Raw genomic sequence first — 14,765 nt, 5'->3', positions numbered from 1 at the left:
GTTGACTACTGCCCCAGTATTGACCTTATCAGAAGGTACGCAAGGCTTTGTTTTATATTGTGAAACGTCCTGAGTTGGTTTGGGTTGTGTGTTAACGCTGAATGACAAAGTTATAGCTTATGCATCCAGGCAGTTGAAAGTTCATAAGAAGAATTATCCAACCTATGATTTAGAGTTGGCTGCCGTAGTATTTGCTTTGAAAATATGGCGTCATTATTTGTATGATGTTCATGTAGATGTATTCACTGATCACAAGTCTTCAGTATGTATTTAGTCAGAAAAAACTTAATCTCAGACAGAGAAGGTGGTTAGAGTTACTCAAGGATTATGACATGAGTATTCTCTATCACCCAGGTAAGGCTAATGTTGCTGATGCCTTGAGTAGATTATCTATTGGTAGTACCGCCCATTTTGAGGAAGATAAGAAAGAGTTAACAAAAGATACTCATAGACTTGCACGATTAGGAGTTCGACTAATGGATTCCACAGAAGGAGGAGTAGTGGTGATGAATGGGGCTGAGTCATCTTTAGTGTCAGAGGTGAAAGAGAAGCAAGCCTAAGATCCTATTTTGCTTAAATTGAAGGCAAATGTTCATATGCAAAAAGTAATGGCTTTTGAACAAGGGGAAGATGGTGTATTGAGGTATCAAGGTAGATTGTGTGTACCAAGGGTGGATGAACTCCAAGAGAGGATCATGGAAGAAACACATAGCTCCAAATATTCTATCTATCCGGGTTCCACAAAGATGTATCATGACTTGAGAGAAGTATATTGGTGGAATAGTATGAAGAAAAGTATTTCTGAGTTCGTTGCTAAATGTCCGAATTGTCAACAAGTTAAAGTAGAACACTAAAGGCCCGGTGGTATGGCTCAGAATATAGAACTTCTAGAATGTAAGTGGGAGATGATCAATATGGATTTCATCACAGGTTTATCAAAGTCTCGCTGGCAACTTGTATCTAGTTGGATGTTTGAGCTAGATGTTAGATGTTACACACTTAGCCTTCTAAGAGTAGTCTCATTCGAGGACGAATGTTCCCAAGGGGTAAATATTGTAACACCCCGCTACTATAAAGACTTGAAATTAGAAAGAAACCGTTTTTGGAAATAATCAAATTTGGAAAGTTTGGCAAAATTAAGTTAAGTATGAGTTTTGGGCAACTTCAAATGACCATAAATCCTAGATCAGGCTGATTTTGGTGTTCTACAAGATACCGTATGAAATATATTTGAATTATCTTTCCAACGCCACTAAGTTTGCATGATTTCAAGTTCGTATGAGGGAGATATGCCAATTTGAAGTTGGGCTGTCTAGATAAGGAAAGTCAAAACTGGATTTTAGAAGGGTATTATGGTCTTTTCCTTACCCAATTAAATTAACTCGTTTTTGGTAATTACTTAGGGGTTTAAACTGAATTCGGTCAATTTACGCACTCAAAAATTTCACGCTAGGGTTTTCAAAGAAAGAACGCAAGAGGAGAAAAGAGGAGAAAGAGCCAAGGTTCATCGTTCTTGAGGATTTTGCTTGTGGATTTCGTCAAGGGGTGATCCCTATGAGTTATGTGAGATCACATAGCATTGGGTTAGTTAAACCATGCACCAACCATGATTTATTTCAGCGAATTTAGATTTTTGAAGGTTTAGAAATTGAGTTCTTGATGGATTTGTTTGAAGTTCTATTGGGTTCTTGATTGTTGGAGTGTTTGAGGAGTTCTTGATTTTGATTCATAAAATTAGGTGTCATTTTGAGTAAGTTCTTACATATTTAGGTTATGTAGTCGAATCTAAGTGTTTGGGGAAAGAACCAATCGAAACTAGAGGTTGTAGAGTTGAAAATCGACCAAGAAAAATTGGGGATTTCTCGGCAGGGGCTTGGGGTGCCGCACCAGCCAGAGCGCCCTAGAAGTGTTTCTGAAATTTGGGGCTTGGGGAGCCGCACCAGCCAGAGCGCCCTAGAAGTGTTTCTGAAATTTGGGGCTTAGGGTGCCGCACCAGCCAGCGCGCCCCAACTTCAGTTTTGAAGTTTTGCTCCTGGCGCCCCGCGCCACTCAGAGCACCAGGGACGCCAAGTCTTCTGCTTCTTCCCACATCTTTCCGTACTAGTTCCCTTGAAACGTACCTATGTTTCCTAGTTGATTCCTACACTCTAAGGTACGTCTAAACAATATGAAATCATCAATAATATGAGATCATGAGCCTTGAATCCATAATTCAATTCAAGAAAACTTAAGAGTCAAGTCAAGAGAATTTCATAGAGTTTTCCAAAAGGTTTTTTCAAACGTTTTAACTTTGTTTTAAGACTTGAGTTTTGAGTTAAGTAAAGAGTAAGAGTTGAAGTTCATTTCTTCAAAAGAGTATACGGGGACTATGTATTCCCAAAGGATAAAATGTTTTCGCATTTAAACAAGAGAGGAAACTTTGATTTCTAAAAGAGCATTTGAGCTAGTTTTCAGTAAAGAGTAAATGCTTTCACAATTAAGCAGGAGATGAAACTTTGTTTTCCAAGATAGCCTTTAAGCTAAGTTTTGAGCAAATATCTCAAACTACAGAAAGAAGTATGTTTTTAAACATAAGAGTTAGTAATATATTTTGGGAGTAGTATTGAGCATCGATATGGAGGAGAGTTCAGGCAACTCCCAGCCTAATAAACCATGTAGCCATCATGGGTAGAAAATTGTCATACTTTTTAGATGATTCCTTAGTGCTTTTTAGCATAGACTAGTGGATCCACTTAGTAGTCAGGTTTTATACCCTCGGCAAAGTATATGACGGCCTTGGCAGCGTGAGGCAAAATAATGTATCATCACAATAGATCTTACGTGATGATTGTCGGTTATAGAAACTCCCATAGCAGTATCATATTGTATTTTTATATATATTTTAGAGTTATATTGTATCCTTGTATACACATCAAAGTTACTATTGTATTTCCAAATACACAGAGTTGTTAGCCATGTTTTAAAAAACTTTTCTTTATATTGCACTTGTTTATACCGCTTTATATTGAAATGAGTTCAGTTTAGTTGAGTTGAGTTGAGACCAGGTTTGTTCTTTAATTCCTTTCAAGCTTATGTCTTGTTTTAGAATTCTCTTCGCATACTCTTACATTCAATGTACTGATGTCATTTGGCCTACATCTTTTAATGGTGCAGATATAGGCAACCATGATCAACATCCAGTGCATCGTTGATTCTAGTTGAGCTTCAGAGTTTGGTGGTGAGCCTCTTTGCTTCCGGAGGATCCCTTTTATTGCTTTCAGTATTTAGTTCATTAGGATGTCGTGGGTCTTGTCCTAACATCCATCTCAGTTATTAGAGGCTTCATAGATAGTCAGTCAGTTAGTTCATTTGTCACTACTTTATTATTGGCTTATGTTTTGAGACTTGAGTAGCCATCTTGGCAAGTTTTAATGTTTCTTTAAAGACATTCTAAGTTTATTTCATAAGTTCCTTATTTGTGACTATTTCTTGTGTTTATGTCTTTCGCTGATTAAGTAAGCCAGGCCAAGGTTCTCTTGGGGCCAACAATTGTTCTCGAGTTCCAGTCCCTCCCAGGGTGTAGGCTCGGGGAGTGACAATTCTATGTTCAGAAAATTGAAGGAGGCAAGACCAAAGCATTGACTAATGGGCCCACAAATATGGATAACTGTAGTGGTTCTTATTCAAAGGGTTTTGGTCAGCAGGCATATTCAACCCGTCCGATTCAGCCAGCCTTGCCCGCTTCTATGAATGACTATTCTAGGGTCACCCAGTAGTCTCAGGCTCAGGGTGGCCAAGGGACCTCCTATTCCTCAGTGAGAAAGCCTTTGCTTGACCGAGTATGCTTCACTTGTGGTGAGGTAGGCCAATTTAGGAGGGAATGCCCTTATCCTCCTGCATGTAAACCAGTATATCTGTAGACTAGAGTTGCAGTTCCCATAGGTGGAGTTGGTAATGTCAAAGGACTTCTGCATAGTGGACGAGTTAATTATTAGGGAGTCTGTGGGGGCAGATGAAATGGTAATGTTGGGAGAGGAATGGTGCATCTAGGTAGAGGGGTTGCCTATAATGATGATTAAACTCAGTGTTACACCTTTCCAGGTAGGCCAGAGGTCGAGGAATCAAACGTCGTGATTACAAGTACTATTCTTGTTTGTGACCGACTGACTTGTATTTTGTTTGATTTAGGTTCCACTTATTCATATGTATCTATTAGTTTTACTTTGTGACTTGAGTCGACTTGTGATGTGCTTGATGCCCCTATTTATGTTGCTACCCTAGATGGAGAGTCCATTGTAGTAACCCATGTGTACCTTCTTGTTCTATGATGTTTATGTGTTTGTAGACTTGGATTGATTTTGTCATTTTGGATATGGTGAATTTTGATGTGATTTTAGATATGACTTGGCTGTCTCCTTACCATGTTGTTTCCAACTATAATTCTAAAGCAACAACTCTAGAGATTCTGAGTAGAGATAAGCTAGAGGGGGAAGGTTTGTATAGACCTAATCCATTAAATATCATATCCTACATTCGTGTGAGAAGGCTGGTGGGGACATGTTGTCTAGCCTACTTAGCTCATCTCCAGAATGTTAGTGCAGAGTTCCCTTCCACTGAGTCAATTCCTATAGTTTCATATTTTCTAGGTGTTTCTTACGACTTTGCCGTCATGCCTCTAGATAGGAATATTGATTTTGCATATATTTAGAGCCAGGCACTCATCCAATCTCTATCACTCCCTACCTCATGGTTGCAACAGAATTAAGAGAACTCAAGACTCAACTTCAATAGCTTTTAGATTAGGGGTTTATTCGTCCTAGTGCATCGCTTGAGGTGCTCCAGTGTTATTTGTAAAGAAAAAGTATGGTAGAAGGAGGATGTGCATAGACTACGTGCAATTGAACAAGGTTACTATTCGTAATAAGTATTCCTTACCTCACATTGATGATTTGTTCGACCAATTGCAGGGTGCCTCAATATTCTCTAAGATTGGTTTGAGGTCTAGATATCATCAGTTGAAGATTAGACCAGAAGACATACCTACGATGACTTTCATGAATCGATATGGACATTATAAGTTCTTGGTAATGTCGTTCGGTTTAACCATTGCACCAGTAGCCTCTATGCGTTTGATGAATAGAGTTTTCAAGCCTTACTTGGACTCTTTTGTGATTGTGTTTATAGATGATAATCTGATATATTACAAAAGTAAGGAGGAATATTCAAAACACCTTTGTATTGTTCAGAGTATCATAGGAAAGTAAAAATTGTATGCCAAGTTTTCAAAATGTGAATTCTAGCTAACTTCGGTGGCCTTCTTAGGGCATGTAGTTTCGAAGGAAGGGATGATGTTAAATCCCTAAAATATTGAATGTCATGACCCGAAAACTCAAGTCATGATGACACCTACTATAACCACCAATAGGTAAGTCAACCTGAAGCTCGAAATGACAAGTAGCCGACATACATGGTAGAAACAACCAAAAATAAGAAATACATGATATAATTAAACGACAGAGCGGAAGATAAGACTAAGAACAAATATATATATATATATATATATATACAACAAAATGAGACCCAATCCCAAAACCTAGTAGGTACATGTACATAACTACTATAAAAGAGTACAAGTCCCAAAAGTGGATCAAAATATATAGAATTATCTCAAAAGCAAAAGACTAGCCAAAAATAAATATAAGGAGACATGTATGATCTAGAACACCAAAATTTCACCCTCGTCTCAGAATCCTCCTACAACTGACTCGATATTAGTGTTAGTAACTGGTTCTTAGACCTGCATCATGAAAACATATGCATAATTTAGTATAAGTATCAAAACAACAGGTACCTAGTAGGTATCATAGGCCAACTGAGCTTGGAAGGTAAATACTATAATGAAAAATGAGAAATAACACTAACTAGAAGTCAAGAAACTAGAAGATAAGGATAATCAAACTAAAGCGCACACGAGTCTAGAACTATATGAAAAGGAAAGCAAGTAACTAGCTAAAATTTAACTGGATCCCCATAATCTCAGAAGGTATACTGCACACAATTTAAAGTAAATAACTCAAACGGTTCCCCATAAGCCCGACGAGTACACAAAAGAGCTACAACTATAGATCGAGTATGAGAACCTATGAATCCAAAATTGGGGAGTGATAGCCTATATGCCAAATAGAGGATAAGATGCCCAAAGAACCTAATAGAACCATGCCTCTATGAATCAACTCAATAAAGGCTAATATATCCGAATCTCAGACTACAGTTGAAGATCATATGCATAGATCTTGATCTGCGACTATAAGAACAGTGTGCCCAAACCTTAAATCTACGGCTATACGAACATTCGAAGAAGAGTCCATATGAAACTCACCATCATAAGGATACTGTGGATCGCGCTCACCCCTAAGTTTTCAATGAACCACTTTACGTCTGAACTAAATCCAACCCCGAATCATCGAATAAAGCCCAAAACCACAACTAAGAATCATTTGGGTTGTAGTAGAAAGGGAATTATAGATGAAAGGTCATCGATGTTGAGTTACCGCCTAGCTAAGACTCACACTATTAGAACCAAGTCTGCTACAAAATCTATAGGGAGCTAAGTTGTTTGAAGCGATTCTAAGGCCTATCAGCTCCAAAACGCAAGTCTAAGACAATCACTAGCCTACACCTTAGCTAAGGCCAATAACAAGCTTCCAATAATCATAAACAAGTACCCACGAAGACCACTCGGTAAGGCACGATAAAAAGATGTGAAATAAACATGCTGTCACTTCCTAAAAAACCCAAACAACCACGTAAGACATGATTTCTAATCAGAAAACATGAATCAACTACCAATAGCAATACAATGAATCAAGAGATAACACAAGGCATGAAGGAATCAAGACAACTAGATAAACATGATCCTTATTACTCGAAAGGCTCCTAAAACATGAATTCTAATATCTAAACATAAAACAACCTAGAAACCCATCCAAATCACAAACACAAACTCAATCTAAAGTCGTAAGTCGTTGCCTACCTCAAAAGTTGATCGCACATATTTGCAAATCACGATTATAGAGCTTTGCCTTTTTGAAATATTTCTGATCACTGCCATGCTATCAAAAACAAAATCACAACATCAAAATAAGCATTTAGACACCAAAAATATAATAATTGGAGACAAACCCAAAATCAAGTCAAAAACAAAATTGTAAGTCCCACATCGAAAATTCTGAAATTGATCTGTCAAAAGGCCATAATTAACTTACCAAGCTTGTGTCGTAAAATGGGACACAATTCTTGGCTCGGAGGGGCATAATTTAACAACAAGCAAAAAAACAACAAGAAAACATAAAAATGAAGCCAGGCAGTCCCTTTGGGATGAGATTATCTCGACCTGACGCTCCGCACACTTTCCTGATCACTCTAATACGAAGCCAAGTACTATCCAGACAAAATCTAACAAGAATCATTCAATTCAGAGGTGTATAACTCTCAAAACCTCAAAGAGAACCTTTGAAATAAGATTTGAATCCGCTCTGGTCATAATTAGAAGTCTAAACAAATACTCACCGCGATCACACAGGAGGGTCGCAATCGCGACCCACATTATAAATGATCCCCACGATCACGGAGGTCAATATCTGCGATCTCAATGACAAAAAATGGTCACTGCCACTGGAAAACTCTTCGTGATCACGACCAAGAGGCCATGCGATTGCTATGGCTAGGTGCAATGCCTTTTGCGATCGTAGAGGCTTCCTCGCGATCGCACCAAAGAAAGTCACCTGCACTAGCTGCTGGTGCATCAAATTAATACCCAATTCTCAAAACCCTTGACGGGGTACCCGAGATCTGTGCAAGCAAACAAGATATACTATCTCACCAAATTTGGCATTCCAGACTCAACAAAGATGTCAAAACTCCCCAAAAAGGCAGTTTCGACAAAAAAGTGGATCTCACACCCAACCTCCAGTTAAAGCCAAATTTTACATAGAGGCTCGAGATGAGCCTAGAAGCCTCAGGATCCACACTGAAGGTTCCTAGGTGTAACTTAGCACACATCATATAAGATAATAGAAATATAAATTTCAAAGAAACATTTTCATAAAAACAAAGAGTTTGGTAAAGAGGAAGTCTAAAATGGTTTCAACAAATCATCTAAAATATCAAATAAGTGGTTGAGACATAACTCACACACTACATACATCATCCAAAAACTATAAATAAATAAATCAAGTAAATGTGTCTCGGTCCTTGAAACATGAGGATTCACCAACTCTTCAAATCCAGTAGGATGATCAACTAGTTAGGAGTGTGAGAGGTAGGAGTGTCAGACCCTACATTAATGAGGCAATGTATGCACAAGTATGCATTAGTACATGTAATGTACTAAATATGAAACAATATGCATAAACAAATATGATGACATAGATAACCGAAACATGTAATGCATGACCAACATTTGAACATTTAAAGACTTAGAGAAGCAATAACATATATTTCTTAAGATTGGTCAATGCATTTAAAATAAGAGACGTAAGAAAACCTTGAAGAAACATATTCATATTTGTGGGATATTAGCTTTAACTATCACGACCCTGACCGTCGTGATTAGCACCCACACTAACCCTCTAGTGGGAGAACAATAACTACAACCCAACCAAGCAACTTAAAGAAACTAAACCATTTAAAGATACAGAAACAGGTTTAAATGACGAATTAAAATTAGGAGTTTCCATAAACTTCGAAAGTTAAATAAACAACTGTCGCGGAAATTCAACCCCTAGAACTTTCATTGTACCAAAACTCTAATAATCCACAAGTTTAAGAAAAAGGGGGTGCAACCCCGAAAGTTAAGCATAAGTAAATGTCTAAAGATCTAGTCTGAGTCCAAAAAGAATGGACTAAACCAAGGGATGGATCCATGGCAGCCTGAAAGAACTGGCTCACCCTCAAATTCGGTCTCGGTCAATGATCTCCTAACTGAGATCTGTCAGTAGCTGCTTGAAGATGTCCTGTACTTAACAAAGAAAGGGCAAGTGCAATATTAGTACACAAAATCACGGTGTACTGGTAGGATCACGCGGCTACTCCGGTGAGCGCAATATAAACAAGTCATCACCACAAAGTAAACACACATATACAGAGCGCACAATTCAATCATCATTTTAGGAACAACATACAATTTCCCAATAACCATGCTAGATAATATAAATGTAACAATCACAAGTGGTTCTCTTATGAAACTCATACCCAAACTGTTAGTGTGTCAGAACGTGACACCCGATCTAATGTCTGTGTCGGAACGTGACACCTGATCTAATATTTGTGTCAAAATGTGACACCCGGTCCAATATATATGTCAGAACGTGACACCCGGTCCAATCAACACAATCACAATCACAATCACACCCATAAAACAGTGTACATAGCAGCACAGTCAATAACAAGTTTATGGCATGTAATTGTTCATACATATTCATTTCATTCGATTCAGTTCATGTTTCCCTATTGACATACACACATGCATACAATGAAGTAGTTAACAAGCATATATCACACAATCAGGAAATTGATCCATCACCTACCTCGAAATCAAGTTCGAATACTACTAAGACACGAGAGCCTTGCCTTTCTGGTGTCTTTCAACTCGTTCTTGATCTAAAACAAGCAATTAATGCAAGGATCACTAAACAAGATCTAGTTTACCTGGATAATAACGACATTATTAACCGAAGGCCAATCCAATGATCCTAATGTTCATCTAGGGCTTTTCCCACCATCAACTTCACTCCAAAACCCTCCCCTAACGATAATTACCTAAGATTCTAAGTTCTAAGAATCGAATTACAGATTAGAGGAGTAATTAACTTATCTTTAGCGCTAGAAATTGTTGGAATCTGATGAGAAACTGCTCTGGATCGTGCCTTAGCTCTTAAGAATGAAGTTTTGCAGAAAATAATGATTTTTGGGGGTTTTCCCCAATTTAAGTCGCGATTGTCCTGCCACAACGACCCATTAATTCCGCCCCAACGGTTTGCACGGAGACAGAAACTCAGAATTTGAGTTCTAAGCTCCCATTGCACAACTCACCTTTAAACCTGGACGTTCTAAAACTATCATTCCACTCCAAGATCAGTTTCGGAAGTTCTACTCGCCTGAATTCGATTCCGCAAAGCCGTACAGGCTCCTTAACGTCTTGGCTATCCACTCACGTGATCAAACTCATGATTTAATCCCCCATCCATTACCAGATTTCCCTAGACCTCACCTGACTCAAATTTCGTCCAAGTTTGGCCTAGGCTAGAAATTCTCAAATTACTACTTAGAAGTTTTCTGGCCCAAATTCCTTTCCTATTGGCTTTTCCATAACGAGGAAAACATGTAATTATATTAACTGACAATAAGACCATGAGAACTATATCATGAAATGTGGTATATCCCTCATACCAAAAGAAGAGGATTCCACTTGCCAAGGTAGAATCCGTACGCATTATCTTTTGCTAAAGTAGATCTACTAGCTAGATCATTTAAGACAATCCTACGGGGGACGTAGTTTGGGACTAGAGGTTGCTACTAGAGACTACCCTATTTGAGCCTCCACCTCAAAGCCCTCTCGGTGCTAAGTCCAAATCCCAACAGAATAGATAAAACGTCAATTATCATTATAACATAGGAAAGACAATGATGAATATCAATCCGCATCTTGAAGTCAAAATATAGAATTGCTCCTTAAAACACAACTTAAGCATAGGTGAGAAAACCTTTTACCAATATGAATCCATATGTGAGAAATACCTTTCACAATCATGATCATATTCGTATGTGAGAAAAACCTTTCACAACAACATTTGAGCCTCCACCTCAAAGCCCTCTCGGTGCTAAGTCCAAATCCCAACATAATAGATAAAAATCAATTATCATTATAACATAGGAAAGACAATGATGAATACCAATCCGCATCTTAAAGTCAAAATATAGAATTGCTCCTTAAAACACAACTTAAGCATAGGTGAGAAAACCTTTTACCAATATGAATCCATATGTGAGAAATACCTTTCACAATTATGATCATATTCGTATGTGAGAAAAACCTTTCACAACAACATTGACACTTTCTTCTAAATCACTCTAACATCATAAACATCATTTTTCCTAAGAAATGTATAACCTTTAAAAATCCATAGGTGAATGCCTACATACCTTGCTACTCCAAGCCCAAGATGAATGGTGAATTGAAGGTTGAGAGGAAATTTGAGAGAGTGAATTTGGTTAAGTTTTGGGGAAATAGGAGAACGAGTTTAAAGTGGGTAGATTTAGGAGTTAAAGTCTTTATATAGGGCTTAGGATAGAGGCCAAAACGACATATCATAGGCCTAAAACACATAGGAAAAGACCTAAAAGTCCTTAAGAAATAACTGTCGGAATTGGTCTACGGGTGTGACCTACAGACCGTAGAAAGTGTACTAGTCAACCGTAGACCAATTAGTGAGACCTTAAAATTTACCCAACTTGACGGGACCCTTCTACGACTCATAGGAATTCCTACGGTCCGTAGACCCTAACCGTAAAACTCAACCTTAACCCCAAAAATATCACTAAGTCTGCATTGCTTCTACGGAACCCATCTATGACTCGTAGATCACTCAAAGGACGATACTGGTCATCCGTAGGATGAGGTACTGAAACTTTATTATCAAAAATTTATTTTCCCATTTCTATGAGACTGGTCTACGAACCGTAGACTAGACTCATAGACCTGAACCTTTAGCCAAAATTCATGCAACCTATTCTCTTATCAAAATCCGAGGTATTACACTTTAAATGTTCTTGATGTCTTTATTATTCTATTCGTCCCTCTTATTTGGAATAGTCTTATTTGCCTTGTCATTTATTGTAGAAGGGACTTTGAGACCTTTCCCCATAATATTTCCTAATTCAAGATCTTCTCTCATAACAAAGTCTTACCTTCCACCAGCCATTGTAGTTTTATTGAAGCATGGTGGTCTTGTTGTTAATTGACCTTCTTGAACTCCAAGAAGTGCAATCATTTGTAGTCTTTCAAGGTGAAATCTTTATCGAAAAGATCTAGCTCTGATAACAATTGTTAGTTTGACGGCAACTTATACAACCAAGTTATTTGAGCAACTATACAAGAAGCAAATAAATTGCGGAATATAAATTAACACAAGTATTTAGCGTGGGAAAGAGAGGCAAAAGCCACGTTCTATCTCTATAGTTTTTTTTCCAAACTTTTCCCAAAACATGAGCCCCAATTTTAGGTTTACAATTGTTTTTGTAACACCTAAGGAATTGTTCCCAATAGTCTCAACCTCTACCATCTTACTCTCATTATAAAATGACTCTATCCTGTCAATGGAGTCTTTTACAATATAAAACAATACATACTATAATCAACTAAGAAAATAGGGAAAATGCATAAGTACCCCAAGCTATGCCCGAAATCCCAGAGACATACTTATATTATATTAAGGTCCTATTACCTCTCCGAACTTATTTTATAAATAATTTTCTATTCCTTTTCGGCCTACATGGCACTATCTTTTGGGGCCCAGCTTGGCAATTTTTTCAAGCTATCTGATTGATAGTGCCACGTAGACCGAAAAGGGGTAGAAAATTATTTATAAAATAAGTTGGGAGGGGGGGGGGGCGGGGGAGGACACAAAAAATTAACTGTCCATAGGTTGAGAAAAACTAAGCACTACTTAATGGACAAATGAAGGAAGACTCTAGACGTCTACTAAAGGTTTGTAACCATGAACATAGATCGATTGGTAATGTCTTCCTCCAATATTTTATGTACCTTTATTGGTGGATTTGGATATTAAAAATAACAATCCTAGTTGGAAAAACTTGTGCATTCCACACGTCTATTTACATAATTAAGTTTTCCTAAAGATACCATCAAAAGGGATATAGTGTAGTGGATGAGACTGTTTCTTCATCAATCAGAGGTCTCAGGTTCAAGTTAGGTGACTATGCTAAAAGCTTTAGTAGGGAGCACTTCCCTCCTAATGAAGCCCTATGCTGCACGAATCTGAATTCATCGAGCTCCAATGCAGATATCGAATGAGAGACAAATTCCAACAATGAGTGTCATAGTGAAATGGAGAGCTGGTTATGAAAGTTGCATCAACATATCAACCTCTTATTCTACATTTATCATCACTTAGGCACTTTCCTTTTAGTGGCTTACATCATATATGCAACATTGGCTTCTTTCCACCACGATGGGGCAATGGACCGTCGTATACCACTTACAAAGTGAACTAGTGATGATGGACCCCTTTTTTTTCTTTTTAAATAGAAGGGTCAAAATATTTTCTTTAGTACAAATTTAATATCAAATATATTAATTTAATAATAATGCATGCATTTGAGAAATTTAAAAGGTCAAATATACCCTTAAACAAGGGATAAGACATAAGTACCCTTAGACTATGACTGAAATCTCAGAGACACACATCAACTAAACTAAGTTTCTATTACCGCCTGAACTCATTTTTTTTATAATTTTGTACACCTTTTGTCTTACGTGGCATACTCCGTGACTCCACGCAATTGAGGTGCGTGGAAGATATTTGGATGCCATGTAAGCCAAAAAGGTGTACAAATTTACAAAAAAAAAAGAGTTCCAGGAGGTAATAAGACCTTAGTTTAGTTAAGGTGTGTTTCTGGGATTTCGATCATAGTTTAGGGGGTACCCTTAAACAATTAAAAAAATTCAAAGATTCTTGAACAATTAAAAAAGTCACAATATGCCTCTATGTGGTTTCCACCATTAGTGCAAAAACATAGTTGAATCATTTTTTATTGTCCAAGGATATGTTCGAAACAAATGATAACGCTATGAGTCGATAGGTTAATGAAGGACAATCATGAGATAAATCACCAATATACTAAAACATTTTTTATCCTTTTTTATTGTTTCTTAAAGGAATAACACATAAGTACGTCTAAACTATGATCGAAATTCCAGCGACACATCTTAACTAATTAGGATCATCCTCCTAATTGGACACATGTAGTTGATGGCTGCACTACCTCCATTTTTAACCTCAAGTCTTGAACTTGATTCGTATTTCCCATTGGAAACGATTTATCCCTTTAATGGTCGTACCTTATACACTGGTGTTGAATTTGATCAACACGCAATGGTTAAAAACAACAAAATTAAGAAAAATAAAATAAAATAATAAACGTTTACAACTCGGACTTACAGTCTAGTAGTCTAGTGATATGTGTGAGAGTCTTCTAAACATGTGTGGGTTCAATTCCCATTACACCCAGGGGAGTAGCTATAGCCAGTGCCTAGTTGGACACCCTTCGTTGGAAAATATATATATGTCAAATACTACATTAAATGATATATATTTAAAGTTGGACACCCTTGACAAAAGTTATGCCTTTGATGTAGTGGTAATGGGTGTCCATTTGAGTAAAGGAGTTCTGATTTTAAACCCCAAATAACACAATATTTTTTATTTTATTTTAACAGCCACACATCATTATTCTTAGATACCTTCAATAAAATTTCTGACTCCGCCACTGATCACACCTTTCCTATAAAGTACACTGCCTTGCTATCACTAAAATTATATTGATTATAAGATAAAATATTCTTACACTACTACAATCAACTTATATTAAACGGGACCCCCAATGTAATGGACTATAATATACCTACATATATTTAAAACTTCCTATCCCTTTATGCCTTTCATGAGTATATTTTCCACTATAAATATCATCCATGTACATAAACA

General features: G+C 37.3%; 1 protein-coding gene across 3 annotated transcripts in view; it reads right to left on the bottom strand.

The window, feature by feature from the left end:
• LOC125875232 (probable serine/threonine-protein kinase PBL9) overlaps positions 1–14,765 on the bottom strand; it is a 1,122,098-nt gene that overhangs the window by 806,549 nt on the left and 300,784 nt on the right. The gene's annotated exons all lie outside the window — the stretch shown is intronic.

This window comes from Solanum stenotomum, chromosome 8, assembly GCF_019186545.1.
Source record: "Solanum stenotomum isolate F172 chromosome 8, ASM1918654v1, whole genome shotgun sequence".
NCBI classification, from domain to species: domain Eukaryota; kingdom Viridiplantae; phylum Streptophyta; class Magnoliopsida; order Solanales; family Solanaceae; genus Solanum; species Solanum stenotomum.
Note: the sequence above shows the minus strand (reverse complement) of the source record. Positions and strands in the feature narration are given on the sequence as shown.